Here is a 24,607-nt window from a genome sequence, read left to right on the forward strand (position 1 = left end):
CTGCATCAACCAATAGAACAACGGAAATTAACCAGATCTGACCACCTAAAAGAGAAAGAAATGGCTATGTGTGCATCAACCAATAGAACAACGGAAATTAACCAGATCTGCAAGCAACCTAACAAATATCTTCAAGTGAAACGGGTCCATTTTAGCTGCTACTCTTTTGTCAGGTATTACAGTAATCTTCAAGTAACATGGGCCAATTTTAGCTGCTACTTTTTGTCTGTTATTACAGTAATGATAATCCATACAACACCACTGTCAACATCATTTCGCCTTCAGCTTTCACCTTGAAAGCACAGATGTATAACTGCTAAATTTCCCAGCAATTTTCGAGATAGGATAATAACGCACATTTTAGCAAATCAATACTAACCACAAATTCTTATTATTACAAAATTCCGGGCGCATGGCTGACAACACTCAGAGAGGGCAGGGAAGGAAATACTGTAATCACTAGTTTAAAAACACCCTCTGAACAATTATAATATTTAAAATTTACAAAAGTCTGTTGCTGAAAAATATTCGAAAGAAATTAATCAACGCTCACAATCATTTGGGTTGTTCCCTACTTCGTTAAACAAACTAATTCCACAAAACTCCTTGAAAACACTTCAATTTTCCAGCCAACCTTACCTTTCCAGAGGTATTTCATTCAGATTTCTTTGGATCTCGGAATTCCCATTTATGGACAGAAAGGGGCATCCTCAAGGATTGTTTCGAGTCCACATTTGATTCCAAACCACAAGAAGAACCAATTAGAAGAAATATTGTCCATTTGAAGGAAGACTTTCACTCTGTTTTGTTTGATCGGGACATCTTCATTGTTCTTGAACCTTTTCCCTTCAACAAGGATGTTTGTTAACAAACAATACGATACCAATGACCCCCAACCCCCCAAAAAGGAAAGAAATAAATAAATAATCCTTTTATACATCTGACTTGGCAAAAGTCCCCTACACCTACCCCTACCCACCCCAGCTTTTATAGGTTCCAAATATTCTGAAACCCAATGAATTTGATATATCATCTATCCCTTTCAATTTAAAAATTCTTTTGGTGATAATCGATTCTTAAATTTAATGCACCAAAACTCAAATCTGAATCAAGCATAACTGCATCTTAAATATGGATTTCAATTTCCCATAAACTGGACGTAATTTGATTAACCTACGTTTACATATGAATTCAGAGCAGGTAAATACAACTTACAAAATGAGTATCATTGCATTTAGAGCGTCATCATAAATGAATGGCATTAGTTTAGAATTTGTATTGGTAAAAAATAGTGAACTTAATAAGAACAGGAAACTGATGATTTTCCCAGTGAAATTTTACAAAAAACGTACTATTTTTTTGGTTCTCCTAGACATGATGTAAATAATCCCCTTGCTGAATGCTTTAAATACATCCAACAGCATGCCCAAAAACAGCCATGAATGCCAACCTTACTAAGTATATAACAAATCCACCATCTGTTGCTATAAGCAGAGCGATCAGGTATGTTCTCCACAAGCTAGGCTCCCTGTTACAAAAGCAGAGAAAAAACCATTAGATGAAAAAACTGTTGATCACCAATTCTGAACCCCATTAAACATATCAAAACCAACACAACAAAGTCAAAGGAGCCATTCAACCTCTTTAGTAACAATATTGAATTTAGTCAAATAGAAAAAGGTATTCCAAGAACAAACAGCATGTACATCTAAGGAACCTTAAGAGTAAGCACATAAATCATTTAGACATTGCTATTGTTAAGCTAAAGCCAAGTTATGGTGGTAGTAACATTAATGGACAAATAGCGAAAATATCCATAGTAATATGGCTTGTGCAATTTTAAGGACAGATACTGTGTACAATGTATATTCTATGTTCACATGCAACTTTGTACAAAGTATCACAGGGGCAGACTTTCAACTAGGGGTCCTCTAAATGAAAGAAAATGAAATCAGGTGCTTAACATTACATTACAAAACAAGTAGGTAAAAGCCACCCAAAAGGCTTTTTCCATATTCCATTATATGGCAGTACTCCATCACATTTCATCTAGTAAGCGGGCCTTCTCCTCAATCTCAGAGTAAACTCTGCACTTTCAGAGACAATGCAGGACCATGTGCTGTAGGCATATCACATAAAAATGATCGTTTACAAATATTAAAATATAATACCATAAAGACCTAAGACTAGAACATTCTTACAATTTTATGAGCTTACATAGTTCATGTGCATAGAGTATAATGCATGCTAAGATGGTGTGGTTAGGCATACATCATGCCCTCCCCCTCAGAAAGTTTTGTCCCCACAGCCAAAAGACAAAAATAATAGGGGCACATGAAATAACTGAAAAGATTATTTTTTTTACAAATTTAAGTTCGAAATATTCAATATCTGCACAAAGTTCCTCACAGCTCTCAGTCTCACGTCAACAAAGCTTAAAGCATCTGGCTCACACACAGATATTTACAGTTTATGGCCCAACAGTGGATCTCCTTGCTCCAAGCTAAAGCGAAGTTATGGTGGTAGTAGCATTAATGGACAAATAGCGAAAATATACATAGTAATATGGTTTGTGCAATTTTAAGGACAGATACTGTGTACAATGTATATTCTATGTTCACATGCAACTTTGTACAAAGTATCACAGGGGCAGACTTTCAACTAGGGGTCCTCTAAATGAAAGAAAATGAAATCAGGTGCTTAACATTACATTACAAAACAAGTAGGTAAAAGCCACCCAAAAGGCTTTTTCCATTTTCCATTATATGGCAGTACTCCATCACATTTCATCTAGTAAGCAGGCCTTCTCCTCAATCTCAGAGTAAACTCTTCACTTTCAGAGACAATGCAGGACCATTTGCTGTGGGCATATCACATAAAAATGATCGTTTATAAATATTAAAATATAGTACCATAAAGACCTAAGACTAGAACATTATTACAATTTTATGAGCTTACATAGTTCATGTGCATAGAGTATAATGCATGCTAAGATGGTGTGGTTAGGCATACATCATGCCCTCCCCCTCAGAAAGTTGTGTCCCCACAGCCAAAAGACAAAAATAATAGGGGCACAATCTCATCATGTCGATGAAATAACTGAAAAGATTAATTTTTTTACAAATTTAAGTTCGAAATATTCAATATCTGCACAAAGTTCCTCACAGCTCTCAGTCTCACGTCAACAAAGCTTAAAGCATTTGGCTCACACACAGATATTTACAGTTTATGGCACAACAGTAGATCTCCTTGCTCCAAAAGACACCCATTCGACCTAGACAGATCACCATATAAAGGCAGCACCTCCTCCTCCACTGGGACATTTGGTCTCTCTCACACAAGACAAGTTCTGGGCAAGCAAGTGAAGGACAAGAAGGACAAAGTAGGACGAAGAAGGAGGCAGAAATCTCTCTTTTCTCTCTCTCTTGCAACTCAACCGGTAGATTACTCATACAAAGTAAAACAGCTTTCATAGTCAACCTATTGAGCACGACAACCTCTCTAACAAAGAATCATGTACAACATATGTATAAGTACACCGATCAAATATGACCATGTTAAAGACTATCTCAATGAGCTATTAATGATGGGGCTACATATCTGAGGGTGGTTATGCTCAGCTCTTGTTCTCCAATTATCAATTCTGACTCAAACAGAAAACCTTGATATAGGAGTAATAATGGCTCCAACAACAGAATACAATTCAACAACACATGCTTGAATCCCCGTGTGATGATGTGGTGAGGGTCACACGATAGTACACCTCAACCGTGCTTGCACGACACAACACCCATCTGCATCAAACATTTTAACATCATCTGCATACTTGATATCATTGTACCTAGATTTTCATGAACATTTCTAAAGCTCCCCCTAATGAAAAACACTTACTTTCATTTCTAGCATTTCTCTAAGTACTCAAACTCGTGTTTCCTCGAAGGTTTGGTAAAGGAACCAATGACTTGCTAAGATGGGATGAAATACTTTAATTGAATCTAGCCTTCCTCATGATACTGCCTCAAATAGTGAACATGCACTTCAATATGTCTACTCCACTGATGAAGAACTACAATATGTATACCACCTTTGTTTACCACTAATGAAGAACTAAAATACGTATTATGCATACCAACTTGGTTATCACTGAAAAGAAAAGTACGCATTTTTCGCACTAAACCAATCCCATTAAGCAATAACCATAGTCAAACTCTTTCACATGTTGCAGTCAGTGTGCCTTTGTATTTGGCTCTATTGAAGATAAAGCAATTATGTTACTTCTGAGTACTCCATCTCAGAATACATGAACCAACACAAAACATAAAAGTTAAAACCAGATGTGGACTTCTATCATTCACACATCCATCACAGTTAAAATCTATGGAACTGACTAAATCCATATTATCACTGTGCTCGGAGAATTCAAGTCCTCAACTAAGTGTTCCTTTCACAGATCTCAAAATTCCTTTAGAACTCTCTAGTCATTTTCTTTCGGGCTGACATGCAACTAGAATCATGTACTATGACAACTCCATAAGAAAATATCAGGTCTAATAATGATTAAGTAGATCAAACTTCCTATTATTTTTCTATAAAAGGTTGTGCACACAACATTCCCCAAGTCATCCATGGTCAGCTTCACTCCAAGATACATTACGATGTCATGGCGATTATAAATTTCCATTCTAAATCTCTTGATTAAGTCATTAACATACCTTGACTAAGATAAGAAAGTTCCTTCCAACTTATACGAAACTTCTACTAAGATAAAAATGCAACACGCCAACGCCTATCATCTCAAAACAGGCCAAGCTCTTTCATCTTTGCTTTGTAACGACCCATCTTGAATTACGGGCAGAATAGGAGTATTAGCATGCATATGATAGCTACATATGCATGCATCCCATGCACTGCACTAGCGTATCTACTAACTGATTATGAAAAATTTCCAAGTATAGGATAAATGAATTAATTATTGAAAGTACTAAAAAGGAACTATAACATATATATTATGCAATTTAAAAAGGAACGTAATATAAGCAAATTACAACTGTAATTCCGTAAGCAAATTAATCAAGGCATCAAAATTAATGAAGGCGGCAAATTAATTCAAACATTCAAGTTAAGGTCCCAAAGCCACCCAAAGGACCATATCGAGCATTCCAAGAAAAACTTAACAAAAAAAGCCATCCCTTCCCTATGAGTGTGATCATCCCTGTCAAAAGGAGGCATTAAATAATTAGTTTATTTATATAAAATTTTATGAGCCAAAGTGCGGCCACTGCCTAGGAGTTTATTATCATACAGAGGCAGTGGGAGTTTTTGTCAGGAGGAAGGAACCTCTCCGATAAAGAGAGGGCAAACAAATGAAGAGGGGGTTCAAAGAAGGGACGCAGAAGAGAAGGAGAGTCACGAGAGATTCTGGAGAGACTATTCTGAGGGACAAGACTGGGGCTTGATTTGTATCGAAAATTGGGAAACTTGAGTTGTTCTTGGAGTTTTGGGCACAGGGACTAGTGGACTTCGATACCGAAATCCTCTATATTTGAGAACTGGAGAGGTTGATCCCAGATAGGCAGGGAGGAATTGGTCGGTTTGGTAACAAAAGCACTCTAAGTAATGATAGCCAGGGATCAACATCAGACGAGAGAACCAGGTATGTACTAGTATTTATTTGGTAAATTCTATGTAAAATTTGCTTCTATGTTCGAAATGACATTCTAGGACGGTGGACCAGTACATGCGTTGATATTAGTTTCATTATACCTATCAAAATCAAGTCATTGAGATACAAGATGACTATTACTAATTAGCAAACCTAATTAGAGTCTACATCACATCTTTTGTTTCTAGATTCTCTAAAATGTTCATTGCCCTTTGCTCAACAAGTTTTATGTGTTTGCTTCGAACTGTACAAAGGGTTCATTTCAATGTTCCATGAAACTATGTGATTGTTCATTAAACACTTCATCAATCCACCCATTCAAAAAGGCACTTTTGGTATCCATCCAATGAACAATCCATCTATAATATGATGTCACAATTAACATTGTTTTTATGGTTTCCATCTTCACTATGAGTGCAAAAGTTTCCTCAAAGCTGCTGGCATAGCCTTTGGCTACCAACCCTACTTTACATTTATCAACAATAAGATCAAAATTGTTGTATTTAATCTTGAAAAAACATCTACAGTCAATTTCCTTTTTATCAACTAACAATTTCACCAAACTCCAAGTTCAAAAGCCGCTTCATAAAATCAATCTCTAATTGCATAGCACTGTCTCACTCACCTTTCTCAAGTGACCCTTCACAGGTCTGTTCTTCACTAGTGCTAAGAACTGCAATCATACCAACATTAAATACAAAGGTTTTGCATGCATACAACATTATATGGTTTTGCATGCTTTCTAACTGTTTTTGTCTTCTATCGCTCATGCCATCAAAATTATCAAGTTCTGCAACAAAATCTTCAAGTCTCTTCAACAACAACTCAAGCATCTTTTGTATTGTCATAGACTATTTAGTCTCTGATTATGATTTAGTCTAATCAAGATCTTCAATAGGATATATGTAAATTCTATCATGCACATTAACAAACTTCCAGCTTTTTTATGTTGTGCAAACTTCATCAAACAACACAATATGATTCCTTAAAATATTTTATCCTCAACTGATATGCCTTCAATTGTTCATCATTCCTCAACAACAAGCACTTGCACCCTCCATCAAACAACTTTGAGTTGCACCACTCCTTTCTTATGTGCACAAAAACACAATTTCGATTATGTGCAAATGTTTCACTGACAATTTACACCCACTATATACTTCATCAAGTGTAACATTTAGTTGAACTCCCAATAATCAAATTTACTGCACAGTTATGGGCTTCTACCCAAAATATCCATTCAACATTTTTGAACTACATCTTGCATCACACCATATCTTCAATAACACGATACATGTATCGTACAACTCCATTTCTGCTTTGGTGTATAGGAGATTGTGAATTACCTCTTCATACCATGCTCTTTGCAAAACAACTCAAAATAATTGAATCAATGCTTGTCACCACTGTTAGATACCTATGTCTCTGAATCTCCTACCATGTTTCTCCACAAGAACCTTCCACTCAAATATCTCTAAAGTTTAGATTTCATATCAAGGATGTAAATCCAAATTTTCTTATTGGACCGGAACCAACCATTCTGAACTATTTCAACTCTAATAGGACAAGATGTAACCCAGCTAATTCAGGTCGATTCCAATCTGGATCAACCTTCATCCAGCCTTCATCTCACCCTAATCCCGCTAGTTCTTATAGGTTCTTCAACCTAAGTTTTTCAGTCAACTCGGGTGCCAGATTGACCTAGGACCGATTCCAATCCTGGTTATGATTATGATAAATTTGTAAATTATAACTTGCCTCCCATAGACAATCTAATCAAAGGTCCACACAAGATGTATGTACAATATTCGATACTTCCTTCACACACTATGGATTTACTCTAGGGAAATCATTGCATGTTTGCTTGCAAGTTGCCAATGATACAAGCTTCACAAATTTCTGCAGGCCTCTATGTTTATAGTAACCCACACAACATGTTTAACGTATGCAACAATGACAAACTATAGAAGTCCCATGACGATATCTTAAATGTTGAAGTCTAGAATCAATTGTTGTTGTAGAGATGGACACTATGCAAAAACCTTAGCATTTAATCCTAAGTTGCACGAAACGGGGAAACGGGTACGAGTTTCCGAAACGGGAAGCGATACGAAACGCTACCTCCCCAAATTTTGGAAACGGGGAAACGCGAATATATATATATATATATATATATATATATATATATATATATATATATATATATGTGTATATGTGTTCAATCATAAAGCATAAATGATCCATTATAATCTATTACACTTAAACATTAAGATTTAATTTACATCACATTTACTCATGAATGATCACATAATGAAAATAAAAATATCGGAATATCCAAAAGCAACCTTTATTAGATATCCAAATCTCAAAATCAGCCTTTATTTATATTAATATATGAGGTTGCAAGTACAATAAAGACTATAAGGCTGCAAGAGAGAGATCCAAATCAAGATTTTCTGCATCCACATCCCATTCTTTAGAAGGACCACTATTGTATTGGGAGTCTCCTCCTACATAGTCGAACGACCTTAGTGCTCTTGATTAAATACACGTTTCATACCCTAGTGCCCTACATGATCTTGATTATTGGGAGTTTCCCCTGCATAGAGGGCTTGGTTCTCTTGATTAAATACAAGTTCCATACCCTAGTACATGATAAAATCCAATGGAAACATTGCAATCCCTCCAATCCTGAAATCCTGAAAAACAAATAAGTCTGCTGGATCTTGAGTGAGATCTAAAATTCTACTTTCTCCATATGATATCCAATGAGGGCGAAACCACTCTCAAACATCCTGAGTCATTTCAAGGTAATGTAAAAAATTTAAGTAAAAGGATGAAAATGAAAAATAAAGGAGAATATCACTTTTACTTTAAGAATTTAACATTACCATGAACTGCATATCCCTCAAACTTCCTGATGAACTGCATATCAACACTAGGGCAAAAATTCACTTTTATAACTTTAGACACACATCTAGAAGCAACAAGAAGTCACTAACATACCCTAAAAGTAAATTAAAAAACAAATTAAAAAAAAAACACAAGTTAATGAGGAAACGTGGGTCGTACGGCCCTGAAACACGTTTCCGGCCGTACTAGCCACGTTTCCGTTTTGGGAAACGTGGCAGTACGGCCGGAAACGCGTTTCACGGCCGTACCAAACGCGTTTCCGCGTTTCGTACCCGTTTCCGTACGGAAACGGACCTCTATACCACGTTTCCTGCAACATAGATTTAATCAATACAAACCATCCTCCTCATAGCCTCTTGCTATGATAGTATATCCCTTCAAAATGTTTTTGATGAGACACATACCTCTCTCAAATTCGGCTTTCAAAATTCAACTTGTCCATATAGTTCACTCAGAGAAAGTCGTTCTTCTATCCAAGTATGTATTGAATATCTCTGATATTGTGTAATAGTGCATCCACACACCTTCACAATCTCCAAGGTTCTATGATCTACAAACTTGATGTTTTCCATACTAGAAGATTTAAATTTGCCAACTAGTCTCGCCTACGAGTCATATGTCTAGTCACATCAGAGTTAATGTATCAAACACCTCTAACAACCTTGACCACAACAACTGAAGTAACCAATGTGCCTATCTCTATATTTATCAAATTTCTTTATTAAATTAGATCAATGCTTCTAATGGTTGTGTTTGCACTTGAAACAATCACACACATATTGTCGTTCTTGATTATAGTAGTAACAAATGCCTTTCTTCATCCAAAATCTCTATACACTCTACAAAATCCCTTTACTAGAAATTTCCTTGTCATGTTTCCCACCTTCTTTGTTCTTCTTCGTTGTCCTCGAAATAAGCACTTGAACAAAACTTTTGTTGTTTAACTTATTCACGAGTTGCTCTACCTGAAGTAACATCCTTCCAAGCTCATCAAGTGAAACATTCTTCTTTGTAACATTCAAACCGGTAAGAAAAGGTTGAAGGGTTTTTCTCAAACAATTGAGAGTCAAAGCTACCAAGTCTTTAGGATTTATAGTGTCTCGAACAATCACAAGTTGGCCACACAAACTCGATATGTTGGTCACATAATCAACAACATGCACATGTATAGTACTCTTGTGTTATTTGAGGCCTCATATATTTTACGGCATGGTCCAAATCTCATGTGAATTCTTCAAAGTTTTGATTTGATGTATGATATGATTAGCCATAGTGGAATTAATAATTATTGCACATCTTCAATAGCATCGGTGGGTGTAATGTCCCCAATTTTTGGATTGCCTTGTGAGGAGATTAGGAGGGATCTCCAAAGCTCATGTCAGCCAAGTCATGGGAGTAGAATTATATTATTGGTGGGCCCGGAGGGTTTGGAGGAGTTTTATGGGGACCAAGTGGGATCGCTCGCCATGTTTCATCATTAGGATCAGTGTTGCACAGTTCTCTCTTGGTTTTGTTGCATTTCAGCGATTCCCGTAAAACGGGGTTATTAACAGGCATATTTTAATTATTTACACTTAAGGTGTTATTTAAGGTTGATTACTTGGAGAAACACCTTAGTGTAGTAGCTCATTGGAATCAAGGTGAAAAGATCTACAAGGCAGAAAAATAAAAACAGGCTTTTGATGGCCGGTGTGACCATGGAGGCGGATTAAGCATTTTCTGGGGTTAAAAGCGACTTTAATTAGTTAATAAAAGTCACTTTACTAAACAAAGAAAATAAAAGTGTTTTTAATATTTAATAGGAGGGAAAAGGTAAATGAGTTATAAAAGAGAAATGAGGGCGTCTCTCCTCATTCATTCATTTTGTGTTTGTGAAAAAAGAGCTCTTGGAGAGAGTTTTGGAGGAGAAGCTTAGGGTTTGGAAACGCTAGCTGCCATAACTAGTTTCAGTGTTGAAACTATACACTCTAACTGATTCAAAAAGTGAAATCGCACATATTTCACTGTTGGGATTCAAAGGAGAAAAATACTTGCGAGAGATTTGAGCTAGAAGATGTATTATCAATTGAATCTCTTATTTATTTTACTTCATTTATCTTTTCAGGTAGGAGACAAACTTGTGGGGGCCAAATATCCAAGCTCGGATCGGAAGTTAAGTCACTACTGAAAAGAGAGGGCGTATTCCTCTCATTCTGCCATTCAAACCACCCGAGATAGAGATTGAGTTGGAAGAATAAAACACTGGGACGAGTACAAGCCATCAGTAGCACGAGTTCCCCTCATTTGGAAGAACGACTTACTCTTTCCTTTGCTGGGTCGACGTCTTTAGTCATGGGGCCAAGTTCTCACTGTTTTAGCTGAGCCAAGTTTCCTTCTGAAGCTTGGGACGAGTTCTCCTTTAACTCTGCTGAACGTGACCATTATTGAGGATCGTGGGACTGTTTTCTATGGGGGTGTCACCAATTAACAAAGTCCTTCTATTGTTAGGCTCGATTTGGAAGGAGATATGACTAGTTCCTTGTTGGGTTGAATGCAGAATAGTGAGAGAAGTATTTCTGAGTGTGATAAGTTGATAACAGCCATTGATCCCACCTTTTCAGGGTTGTATGGAGCTTAAAAGAGCTGTATGCTTATGCCACAAAGGATAGACGCTGGAGCCTGCTTGCTGGAGTATACATAGTGATTCAAACTCATTAAAAGGGGACTGTCCACCTTTATTTTTGTTCCATATTTCATTGCTATGCTGAGATATGCCTTTCTGGAGCGTTTACCAGGTTCAGATCTGATTTATTTATGCTTTGTAATCTTTGCCTACATAACAATGTACTATTGAACTCAATAATTTAGTATTTCTGGGTTGTTCTCATGAATGTATGGTGGCAAATCTTTTATTATATGATGTACAGCAGTGGTGTAATCCTTGTGGGGTGTTTATAATAAAAATATATTGCTATCTAAAATTTAAATTCATCTATCTAGCTCTGCGTTAAACTACTTGAGTATTTTGAAGAAAAATTGCACCTACAGCCAACATTAAACAAACTATTTGACAAAAAGCTTCACTGAAACTCCAGTATAAATTCAGAAATTTATTGAAGAATTTAAGGAATTTCTAGGAGAGGATTTTACAGTGGTATCAGAGCATGTTCTTGGACAGTTGTTGGATTTAAAGAGCCAATTATAACAAGGGAAAAATGCTTCCAAGACAAGAAGAACTATTTGTCAAAAAAAATGAAGATTATGGGTGTCATCAAAGGCAACAAATAAAAAAAGGAATAGTATATCCAAAGATGAAATGGTAGCTAAGGACCAGGTAGCAAGGGTTGAAGGGAGCCCAAAGAAAAATAATAGTTCAAATAAGGACAAGAGAAAAGTATTAACTCATACAGAAGAGTCAGTCCCTGTAGTTGAAGGTGAAAACCATGACCAAACCTCCCAGGACGAATTGGTAAAAGTCATACCCTTTGAAGATAAGGCTAGCAGAGATTCATCCCAATAGGTTGGTACAAGGGTTTCGGATGAAGGAGACTCAAAACTGGCTACAAAATGATTGTCATCACTTAGTGAGATTGTTGAGTTAGATGATGAATACAAAGAAAATCATGAGGCTATGGCAGTTGATGATGATCCCCAAGAGGTGTGCAAAGATAATGACATACAAGTTGTCAGCAATGCGAACCCAGGCCCATCAGTGGACGAAGTAAATGTTGCTCATAAGCCTACTCATAACCATAACTTGGAAAACCAATTGAAGATGAGCACAGACAAGATTAGGGCAGCCACTAGGCATTATGATGATACACAAGCATTGGTGGCAGATTATTATTGGAGAAGCACAGTGACACGCAACGGTTTGGCAAATGAGCCTTCACTTGAAGATTTTCAGAATCTCAGTAAGGCATTGGTAGAGATGAAATCCAACTACCTACACCTCCTTTCAGATAGAGATCACCTACTCGTGCTTGTTGAGATATATCATGATGCGCTAGTAGGGAAAAAGGAGGAAGTTGACAGGCTTACACATGAGCTTGAGACTACCCAAGAGTCCTTGAAGAGCATCCAGTTGGCCATTCAAGAATCAGCTATGAAGTTGAGCTATGTGCGTTCTTGATCCTCCATAGCAGATAGTTAGTTAACTATGGCAACCATCACACAAGAGGATGTTAGGGGCACTCATGATTTGGTAGAGGTGCCTCCTGTGATAGTTGAGCACAAGGAGTACCCAGATGAACTGACACTTATAAAGAAGTATGTACCGAGGGTTTCTAATTACGCACCCATGGAATGTGGAGACAAATATATTTTAGACAAGGATACATCCATCTAGGATCCAGGTTCAGTTGACACAAGTGGAGTGGATACTAGAAGCCCAACTTAGCATTGGGATCCAGGTGGGGCTTTCCATCATATACCAAAGGTCCAAGATGCCTAAGAACATTGGTGGGATGGTTAACCCAGTGATTGAGTGAACACAGTGTTTAGGGGAGTTCCAGTCAGCACTAGTGGCTAGTCGGTTTATGAGCAAACTCTGCAATACGTCCTGGCACATCGTCTATGTGCGGGGTTGTGGGCAGGAGTTACTCAGATGGGAGGGCATTGGTATGCCACCAAGTAGGGCAATGTAGGGAGACGATGCACTTCCATTGATGCATCGGGCACAAGAGCCACTAAGGATCGGCACAGTAGTGACATTCCCATTAGCATGTGAGGAGCTATGCCACTCAACTCTACTAGGACAGATGAGGAGATATGACTCACATCATGGTTGGTTCACTAACAGAGTGGCAGATACATTAGCACATGTGGAATACCAGACGATAAAGGGTGGTACGATAGTAAGCAGTGGCATCCAGTGGTGCACAAAGATATACCAGGAAGAAAAATGTTATGCAGAGGAGTGCAGGGATACGTGGTTGTATACAATAGTGTATGATGTTGCACAACAGGATTTTGGAGCGTGGCCTCCGCAGAGATCCCTTAGCAGGGACGTCGGGTATATTGTTGAGTTTAGATTACCTAAGATCAATGAGGGCATGGGTGAGCATCTCTTGATCATACTCCTAGGGAATCACACACCTATCTCTCCTCTATATTGCTTACAGTCACAGAGGATAGGTTGTTGTCCCTTAATGCTCTCGTCACGAGTAGTGGGACGCAGGAGGTTCACTTGAGACAGTTGGATGGGACACAATGCATCAGGAGAGAGACTTAACAGCTATGCCGTATGGTCAAGACGCGAGTTGGCAAAGGTAGACTTGGGGATGGCCCGATCTACTACAAAGATAGCATAGGTTTCGCCCTTGAGCTCACACTTAGGGAAGTGCATGACACACTTTGGGTAGGACATTCCAAGGCGGTCTACAAGCATGAGATATAGCAAATGGTAAACCTCTCTTACAAGAGGTTATCTATATACTGGGCAGTATTGGGATGCGTCAGCAAATTTATCTATGCGATCTGGCAGGAGCAAGGCAACTTAGCAGGCACCAAGTTGATTATTGATACATGGTGTATCTCTATTGAGTGCATGCAGGAATCAGAGGGGAGGCACAAATGGGTTCCAACAACTATCAGTATTACGAAGCTACAGACAGTAAAAAAGGGAAGTTGTGAACTTTCGATTGGGCTGTGGATTCCAGAGTTTCCCTTAATTGATAGATCACTCCACCTCTCAATGAGCAGGGTTATAACATTGAGTGATCTAGTTGATTTTGTGGTCGACACATGGAGGATCGTTGAGGCCTTCACCATGTGGTGATGTGGATTTTCCCTGTTGTTGCTCAAGATTGAGTCTAGTTATAGACTGATAGACTCTGACCTCACTGAGATGCCTTGGCAGGAGGTGCTTCATGGTTGTGGATTTGGACCTTACAGATATTTTGGTGTGAGGCTCTAGATGAGGAGGATTCATTATGAGCACAATGGGCAGTTAGTCAGGACCAAAGTGGTACAGCGTCAGCCTGACAGTCTCATTTTGAGATTAGCATGGGATCCTAGGATTACAGGGCTTGGCAATCCATCTATCATTATGGATGAGCTAGTTTTTACAGGGGGAGATCACTCAGATCTTCCATTGGACTTCAGTTCCATGGAGAGTGTTTCACTCCTCAGTGATTCATTGACATTTTGGAGTGCCTCACTAGTATGGCAGGGTGATCAACAGGAGGAGGCCATGGTTAGTTCACGTGGAGGAGGACCCTTCTCAGTAGGAGTTGGGTTGTACCTTCATGAATTCATTATTGAGGTAAATGAGATTGGTATTCCAATACAGCGACTTCTTAAGGAGATAACAAGGATTTTTCCTTTTCAAGGTGCTCTACTTATTGACACTATGCAAAGCAAATGAGTAGAGCGAGGAATGCTTTACAATGACCAAGATGATTTGAGATCCTGGTATTAGTTTGACTCAATTTGTGGAGCAACAGCATGCAATGACATTGCTTGAGGACAAGCAATTTTGGGGAAGGGAGACTATAATGTCCCCAATTTTTGGAATCTGGATTGCCTTGTGAGGAGATTAGGAGGGATCTCCAAAGCTCATGTCAGCCACGTCATGGGAGCAAGATTATATTATTGGTGGACGCAAAGGTTTTAAAAGAGTTTTATAGGGACCAAGTGGGATCGCTTGCCATGTTTCATCATCAGGATCAATTCCGCACAGTTCACTCTTGGCTCCATTGCATTCCGGCAATTCCTGTAAAACGGGGTTATTAACAGGGATATTTTAATTATTTACACTTAAGGTCTATTTGGGGTTGATTACTTGGAGAAACACCTTAGTGTAATAGCTCGTTGGATCAAGGCGAAGAGATCTACAAGGCAAAAAAATAAAAATGGGCTTTGGATGGCCGGTGTGACCATGGAGGTGGATTAAGCATTTTCTGAGGTCAAAAGTGACTTTAATTAATTAATAAAAGTCACTCTATTAAATAAAAAAGGAAAAGTGTTTTTAATATTTACTTGGGGGGAAAAAATAAATGATCTATAAAAAGGGAAATGAGGGGGTCTCTCCTCATTCATTCATTTTGTGTTTGTGAGAAAAGAGCTCTTGAGAGAGATTTTGAAGAGAAGCTTAGACTTTGGAAACTCTAGCAACCATAGTTGGTTTCAGTGTTGAAACTATACACTCTAACTGGTTCAAGGAGTGAAATCAACTCATATTTCACTGTTAGGATTCAAAGGAGAAAAAGACTTGCAAAAGATTTGAGCTGGAAGAGGTATTATCAGTTGAATCTCTTATTTATTTTACTTCATTTATCTTTTTAGGTTGGAAACAAACATGTGGGAGCCAAATATCCAAGCCCAGATCAGAAGTTAAGTCACTGCTGAAAAGAGAGGGTGTATTCCTCTTATTCTGCCATTTGAACCACCTGAGATAGAGACTGGGTTGGAAGAATAAAACATAGGGACGAGTACAACCCATCAGTAGCACGAGTTTCCGTCATTTGGAAGAACGAGCTACTCTTTCCTTTGCTGGGTCGAAGTCTTTAGTCATGGGGCCTAGTTCTCAACGTTTAAGCTGAGCCAAGTTTCCTTCTGAAGCTTGGGACGAGTTCTCCTTTAACTCTGCTGAACGTGACCATTATTGAGGGCCGTGGGACAGTTTTCTACGCTGGTGTGGCTGAATACCAAAGTCCTTCAATTGCTGGGCTCGATTTGGAAGGAGATATGACTAGTTCCTTGTTGGGTTGAACACAAAATAGTGAGGGAAGTATTTCTGCATGTGATAACAGTCATTGATCCCACCTTTTCAGAGCCGTATGGAGCTTAAAAGAGCTGTATGCTTCTGCCAACAAAGGATAGATGCTGGAGGCTGCTTGCTGGAGTATACACAGTGCTGGGCTCGATTTGGAAGGAGATATGACTAGTTCCTTGTTGGGTTGAACACAAAATAGTGAGGGAAGTATTTCTGCATGTGATAACAGTCATTGATCCCACCTTTTCAGAGCCGTATGGAGCTTAAAAGAGCTGTATGCTTCTGCCAACAAAGGATAGATGCTGGAGGCTGCTTGCTGGAGTATACACAGTGATTCAAACTCATTAAAAGGGGACTGTCCAACCTTATTTTTGTTCCAGATTTCATTGCTTTGCTGAGATTTGCTTTCTGGAGTGTCTACCAGGTTCAGATCTGATTTATTTATGCTCTGTAATCTTTGCCTACATGACAATGTACTAGTGAACTCAATGATTTAGTATTTCTGGTTTGTTTTCATGAATAGTGCCAAATCTTTTATTATATGATGTCCAGCAGTGGTGTAATCCTTGTGGGGTGTTTATAAAAAAAATATATTGCTATCTGAACTCATCCATCTAGCTCTGTGTTAAACTACTTGAGAATTTTGAAGAAAAATTGCACCTACACCCAACATTAAACAAACTGTTTGACGAAAAGCTTCACTGAAACTCCAGTACAAATTCAGAAATTTATTGAAGAATTTAAGGATTTTCTGAGAGAGGATTTTACATGGGGACAATTATCTTGCCTTCTAGAAGCTTCAACAATATCTGCTTCGAAGAACATTCTAAATGTGAAATTTTCAAATAGAATAAATCTTACTACTTGACGAGTAAAGGAATGCTCAATGAAGTCAAAGTCATTCTTCCCCTTGCTCAAAAAATCTCCACACAAGAATGATCTTCATAACACTTCGAAATACCAACCATTCTAGAAATCGTCTTATTAAATGTCAAAGATCATAGTGCCCTACACTAATTACAATAGAGATAAATGAGCAATTATCAGCTACAACTCTTCATGGTACAACACAACTTGAATACCACACTTCACTTCTCAGATCTCCTAAATCAGAACAACCTCGACTCTAATATCATGTAGGAAACAATCCAACGAGTATCAAAAATAAAGGATCAATGTAACTTGGCTCCAATAGCATGTCAAAAACAAGTAAAACTAGGCAACCTTCTCTAATACCATGTTCCAAAGGGGGGTACAACAATCTAACTAGTTGAGAAGACTCTTCGGAATGGTATTTTTTTTCTTTTTCTTTTTTTTGTAGTCTAGGTTGAGCCTAGGCCGAGGCCTGCCCATCAATTGGATGGATGAAAGAACAACCCACTGGTGGGATGCTATCACTGGGATTGTGCAAAGCTCAGTCAAGCTTCGACGCCCCTTGGAATATAGTTTGATTCCCCCATAAGTGTCTTCCATCCTCAACCCCTCCCCATGAAGTTTGAACCTAAGACCTGGTGGGGACTAAACCCCACTCAAATCAACTTGTTTACACCTCATGGGTTTTGGAATGGACCCAAAAAAAAATCTACTATTGTTTCAACTTGACAACCAACAATGCTATGACGATCCACAAATAGCTAGCCTTAGATGCCTCCCATCCATGCTCTGACCAGTGTTTTATCCCTACCAATAATTTGCATTTTAGCATTTGCTCATGTTTTTTTCCTTTCTTTCTGCTACATCAACTTCTTTGGGAAAAATTTCCAGGACCCTACTCAAGAATGAGGAAAACAGGGAACCAACACTGGGGACAAAAAGCAATCAACCCTAAGAAGAGATGTGGATATATGGGGAAGATGGAGGGTGCTTTCATTTAATGCTTAAGGGAATTCTAGTAGGGATCACAGGTTGAATTGGATGATAAAACTATTTTTGTTTGTACACTTGTTCCCATGTTTCATGTTGGTGGTTATCACTTGCCCCTAGTCTAGTGTAACCTTCCTTGAGGCCTTTCTTTCACTATCTAGGAGGGGCACAAATAGGAGGTGTAGAAATTCCACGAAATTATGCATCTGCTTAATGAATAATTCTGAAAACTAGTTTCTACTCACAAGATACATAATTCCTCTACTAATTTTGCAGCAGAATAGAACAGAATTAAATCACAGTCACACAATAGCAAAACACAATATTTTTCTAGGGAACCCAATTGGGAAAACCCTCTGCTTGGTTGAGAATTGTATTGATAGAAAATGACCAACAGATCTCTTACAATACAACTTTGTTTCACTGAAAAGCAATCTGGTTTTCTCTACTTGTACTAAGCTTGAAACACCTGCAAGACCCTTGATCTGCTTCCCTCAATCTATGTGCATAGGCTGCTCCTATTTAACTAGGAAATACGTCCTAATTTCTAGCACAATTTCCAAGGGAAAAATAGCATCCACCAATCTGTGCACAAGGTCCTCTTGCACACTCTTCCTCTCACAAGCTCACGTACACACAAGCATGTGCTCCCTATTGCTTTGTCTCACCAACTCGTGCTCACAAAACAATGAATACAATTATGCCTTTCGATCTCCTTATAAACACTTTGAATTAGTTAATTTTGGCAAGTTCTATTTTTGGAACTCAAACTAGTGATTGATGAGTTAACTAAATCATGCAACACGTCCTGCCTCACATTAGAAGTTGAGACTCACTCATTTGTCTTTTCCCAAAACTAACTTGCACTAGAAAACAACAATCTGAGCCTTCTATATTCAAGCATAAGTCAAACTGCTTCATGAACTGTCCTAACTTATAGGATCTCGTTGTACCTTTTAGGAATTCTTCCTAAATTTTAGGAACTCGTCCTAACATTTAGGAACTTGTGCATGCTAGGGAAAACTGCTTCTTGGTCTCCTTGACTAAGGCACAAGTCAAAGAAAGACCTTTCTCGCTACTATTTTCAACACTCCCTCTTAGCGAGGAAGGTGCTTCTGGAAGAACCTTGTCCACCTGGATCTTTCTCCAATACTACCACATTCTTCGTTGTTGTAGTTGCTCCCTCTGAATTAGAAGACTTCCTTGCTTTCTTCTGCGGAACTTGATTTGAAGACCTATTTTTTCCCACCATGTTTTGTGAGTCCACTTCAGTGATAAGTGTCATGTACTCTGTGTACCTGTGGTTGCTTCCTCTGGTTGGAAGTGATAGTAGACGATTCAACTCTCTTCTAATCTCCCTTAACCAAATCCTTTGCCCACTTGGCTCGAACTTTCCCTATACTGGGAGTCTCTGATTGAGTGGATGCCTCCACTTGCCCTAGCCTATGCTCCTTATCATCCTATTGGTCAACCCAACTTCCAGCTACCTTAGATTGAAACTGAGATACTAACTGAGGTTCCATCTTGAAAGCTCTATCCTGCTCTTGCTCAACCACCACTTCTCTACTCTGAGAACCCCATGCCTTACTGCTCAAAGTTGCATTTGTGTCTACCTACAACTTGTAGAGATTCTTCGTCCTCGCAACTATCTACTTCTTACATCCAGAAGCCAAGTGTTGAAGGTATGCCTTACCTCTGATGAAGATGATATCATATCCCTTGTCCTCAAGGGTAGCTACTGAAACAAGATTTTGCCTCAATCCTGGAACATAGAGAACATCTCTAAGATGACGAGGGATTACCTGACTCCCTCTGAAAACCGACAGTACCAACTCCTCTAGTTGCATATTGACCATCATCTCCTAGCTCAATCTAAAACCGCATATCCTTTTCCTTTAGGTGGCTGAAACTCTTCTTATTCCCGGTCATGTGGAAGGATGCTCCTGAATCAATATACCATATACTGCTATTTGTTGAGCTTTCCATGCAAGAAATCAATGAGAAATCTTTCTCGAACTGGGCAAAAAATGCATCTACCTCCATTGATGCAGCTATATGATCCTCACTGGACTCCTTCCGCTTAGGACACTTAGAAGCATAGTGTCCAAACTCATGGCAATGGAAGCACTTGATATTGCTTAGATCCTTCTTCTTGCCCTTTTGATTGGACTCAACGTCTCCTTGGCCCTTCTTGCCCTTGGCCTTACCTGCAAGAGCAAAATTCTCCTCATCCTTGGTCTTGACTAATCTCCCTTCTATGGTTCCTCTTCGGATCTCTTCCTATATGCAGTCAGTCCAAAACCTTTCCCAATTGGGAAATTTGTCTCTCCCACTAACAACATCCTGGAACCCTTTCCAAGACTTGTGAAGTCCAAGTAAGGCAAGACTCACAAGGTCATGATCAAATACAACTTCACCCACACCACCTAGTTCATCTCAAACCTGAGTGAACCTAGTAAGATATGTGATAATGGGCTCACCTTGTTTCATCTGGATACTCCTTAGCTTCTCCTTAAGAGCAAACTTCCAGGTATCACTAGTACTTTGATATAATTTTAAGATGGCTTGATACATCTCATAAGTTGTCTTGTTCTCATGAATATGAGGAACTATATGATCTTTGACCCCTTCTAAAATAATCCTCTTCACCTTGATTTCATTCTTATTATGCTGGGCCAATTGTTGGGCATCTTGTGGTGGTGGGATAGCTTTCTTCATGAATTCTCCCACACCATTATCCTCCAACACTATCATAATCCTTCCTTTCCAAGAGATGAAGTTTGATGCTCCCTGTAAATAGTGATCTGCTCTCAACCCTCGGTATGCCATTCTACCTACTTAGAGAGCTCTTCAACACCTGCCCACTAACAGCCTTATAATCCTTCACAAGAAGTTGTGCTTAGGTCTCAAATAATTCAGCGTCTCCTATCAGTCTTGTAGTACTTCACAAGGACTAAACTTAGGGCTAAATAAACACCTTCTAGCAACCCTCCACCTATACTTAAGATGCCAACCAAATTGTGCCAAACCTGGACTTCTGTAATGTCCCAAACTAGAAAATACAATGAATATCAAAACATGCACTAAATTGCAGTCGAGAATTTTCACAAATTTACACAAATAGAAATAGGTCAGAGAGCGATAGAATAGCAGCCATAAAACTGAGCCATTTTATTGATTTAAAGCTGGAACTGGATACAATGGAATGAATAGATAGAACCTGGGCTTGCTACTGCAAGTATGCAATACCCAAGTGAGAAACAAAGTGAAATCTCCAACTAAAATGGCTCCATCTATCCAAACACACAGCCCAGAAATTGTTGTTGTTGTTGTTGTTGGAGGCAAACTATGAAATGAACCCTCAAAACTACTCCAAAATTTCTGAAAAATTAGAGAGAGGCTCCTCACACCCCAACCAATGAACCCCATAAATATTTTGACTTAATTCCAGCGGACCCGAAATGCCCAAAATAGTGTGAAAATCTCAACTAAACCAGCGATTCGTCTTGCTATAAGAATGAGAATTTCAGACCCGAATATCGCCCGGAAAATTCTAAAATTTTAACCACAGACTCCTCTCATAAAACCCAAAAAATTCTCAAGTTGAATCCACTAGTCACTGAAACCCCAAAATCAGCATGTGGCCCTTTACAGTCTACTAGTGAGCTACAAAAATCGAACTACTGCAAGAATGCACAATTTCCCCAAAGGGAAACTCCTCCAAATCCCAACAAAATTCCTTCCTCAAACTACCGGCCAAAATCAGCTCCAATACTCGGCAAAACACTATTGCTCAACCCTTGCACAAAGAATAACCAGTAAACCCCAGCACAGCTCCAAAAAGAGAAATTGCAGCCCACAAATAATGTTGATCTTTGCCCTGCAAATCCTCTACAAAATCACCAGCATCAATAGGGAAAATCACCTGCAAAATAGTCGAAACTCCAACCCACAATAGTTGATCCCCCAATGAGCAACTCGAACTGCCAGTACGCCCAAGGAGTGGCAAACTTAGTGAATACTTGCAATAAAGCTCTGTGGAAATCCTGAATTCCATTCCCCATATTGCCTCACTAGGGAGACCCTCGAAGTTCTCCCAAATGAAGGTGGAATTTCCGCTTGGAAATTCCACCCTCATTTGGGAGAGGCTAAACAACACTAGTTGACTTGGCTAAGCAGCTCAAGCAAACTCTCTAATTCTGAAATGACATGCGAAATAGAGTAATCAAAATGAGGCTCTAGCCTTCTTTTTATTGTTGCCTTCCCTTCCTCATACCATGGGTCAATTTCTCTCACACTATGCTTTGATACCATGCTTTGATTATTCTCATGATTCGATTTCCATTTTGGTAACCTCCACAACTTCACTTTAATTTTTCTTTTCTCCTAAGCTTGGCCTTCTTTTCTCTCCAAAAATTATATTGAGCCCTCATAAACCCATTTTCCTAAGTTTATTTGCCAAAAATATTTATTATTCGCCAAAATTGCTAAATTGAGAATTTCCCTTAACAAAATTATTAATTGGGGCCATGACAATCCTCCCTACCAAAAAGTGTTTGTCCTCAAGCAATGTCTAAACAAGTGCCCTCTTTGATTGTTGATCACCATTGTAACCACGAATAATACCAAGGTCCCAAATGTGCCACTGAATCATCCTCAATCTCAGCACTGTCCTGACATGAAGGAATCCCTCAATACCAGGATCCCAAGCCATCCTAATCAACGTGAAGCACACCTTGCTCCATTTGTTGTCCAACCAGATACAGGTACCAGAAGCCCTCCACATATTATCAATAAGTAGAGCATAATGATAATGTAGGACTTTGTCCAACTCCCCATGAAGCTTCCCTATTGAATAGTCCACCTCATGCACTCCAAGAGTAAACTCTTGAAGACACAACACAATCCCTGTGGGGATGAAGTCTCTCCCACATGAACTTCCCCTAGTATCCTCCTGCTAACCAACCTACCATGATGAGGAAGTCTCCCATGCTATCAGTGAGTCGCTAAAGCCCCACGGAAGATCTGAGTGATCTCCCTCTATAGTAGCCAGCTCATCCATAAAGGTCATTGAGTTGTCAAGTACTATGATGCCAAGGTACCATACCCATCGTAGAAAGAAATTGTCCTACTGACCCTGCAACACTCTGGTTATGACTGACTGCCTACTACGCTCGTACCAGAACCTCTTCTCCTGTAACTCTCGGCCATAATATATGTGATGATCGAGGCTAAGCTCAACCTGCCAAGGTGACTCAGCAACACTCGCACCTATCACTCCATGGCTAGCCCCAATCCTAAACAATCACTTGCCTCGCCATATGATGAAGACCTCGATGATCCCCCATGTGTCAACCTGATAATGAATCGGATCACCTATTATCCTGACTATACTCACTAAGTAATGGAGTGTCCTACCAGTCAACTGGATCTGTAGATCCCATAACCATATTGGAAGTCCACAACTCCCAATCCTCATCGCCTATTGTTGTGACATGTTGCTAGTTGTTGGGACCCCTCTGTGCCTCGTCTTTGACCCCTGTATGTATCCAATGGATGGGCACCCAAAATCAAAAAATTGTCCCGCATATGACGCTGCTCTGCTCCTACCAAACCACAAACGAAATTTGTTATCCCAGCTCCTAATGATGTACCCAGATACTACCTGGAGCCTAGGCATCCTTCGGCTAATGAGGACTATCATCCCTGTACCTCATGCTCGCACAACACCTCGGGTTGTCCTGCTGAAAATGCACCCTGTAGCTCACTCACGGTCACCTCCCTAAGTGTGAACTCAGGGGTGGAGCACACGCTACCTCTGCAGCAAACCATGTACTCCCCAAGCCTGTACCTGTCAGCTCATGCCCTGAACAAATGCCACCATTGAGAAGTCTCTCTTTGGATACTTTGTGTCCCAACTAACTGTCTCAAGTGAGCCTCTCGCGTCCTGCTGCTAACAATGAAGGCATCGAGGGACAACATTTAACTCCATTGCGCCTGTAAACAATGTGGCAGTGAGACAGGCGCACAAGTCCCCCTAGATATCATCCAATGATGCTCATCAATGTCCCCATCAATCCTGAGTGAGCTACACCCAAGGGTATGCCTGTCATCCCTATTAGGCAATCTCTCTAGAGGTAACGCTCCAAAATCTCATGAGCTAGCGTCATACACCACTGCATGTGACCAAGTATCCTTGCGCTACTCTGCATACAAACATGCACCTTTGCTCCCCTTGGCACACAATTGCACCCAATTGCACACCTCTGTGCACTGCTGGACACCACTACCAGCTCCCATATGATCCTAAATCAATCGGTATCCATCCTATGACAAAGTGGTTGTCACTCCATGTGAAACCTCAAGGTGGTGTGAATAGCTCCTATTCCACAGTGCAAGATCGCACAACATGACACTCCTCCATACACCTTTGAGCTCCTCTGCAGAACACTTAACTTTGTGCACCACCAGAC

General features: G+C 39.4%; 1 protein-coding gene across 1 annotated transcript in view; it reads right to left on the reverse strand.

The window, feature by feature from the left end:
- Positions 1-1,104: 1,104 nt before the first annotated feature.
- Positions 1,105-24,607, reverse strand: part of LOC149205575 (mitotic-spindle organizing protein 1) — an 80,640-nt gene continuing 57,137 nt past the window's right edge. Inside the window, exon 2 of the mRNA XM_089393499.1 lies at positions 1,105-1,528. The gene's annotated coding sequence lies outside the window, so the exon portion shown is untranslated. The remainder of the gene's footprint in view (positions 1,529-24,607) is intronic.

This window comes from Pinus tabuliformis, chromosome 1_2 (genome assembly GCF_031772625.1).
Source record: "Pinus tabuliformis cultivar Carrire ecotype Pingquan chromosome 1_2, CPIR1, whole genome shotgun sequence".
Lineage (NCBI taxonomy): Eukaryota > Viridiplantae > Streptophyta > Pinopsida > Pinales > Pinaceae > Pinus > Pinus tabuliformis.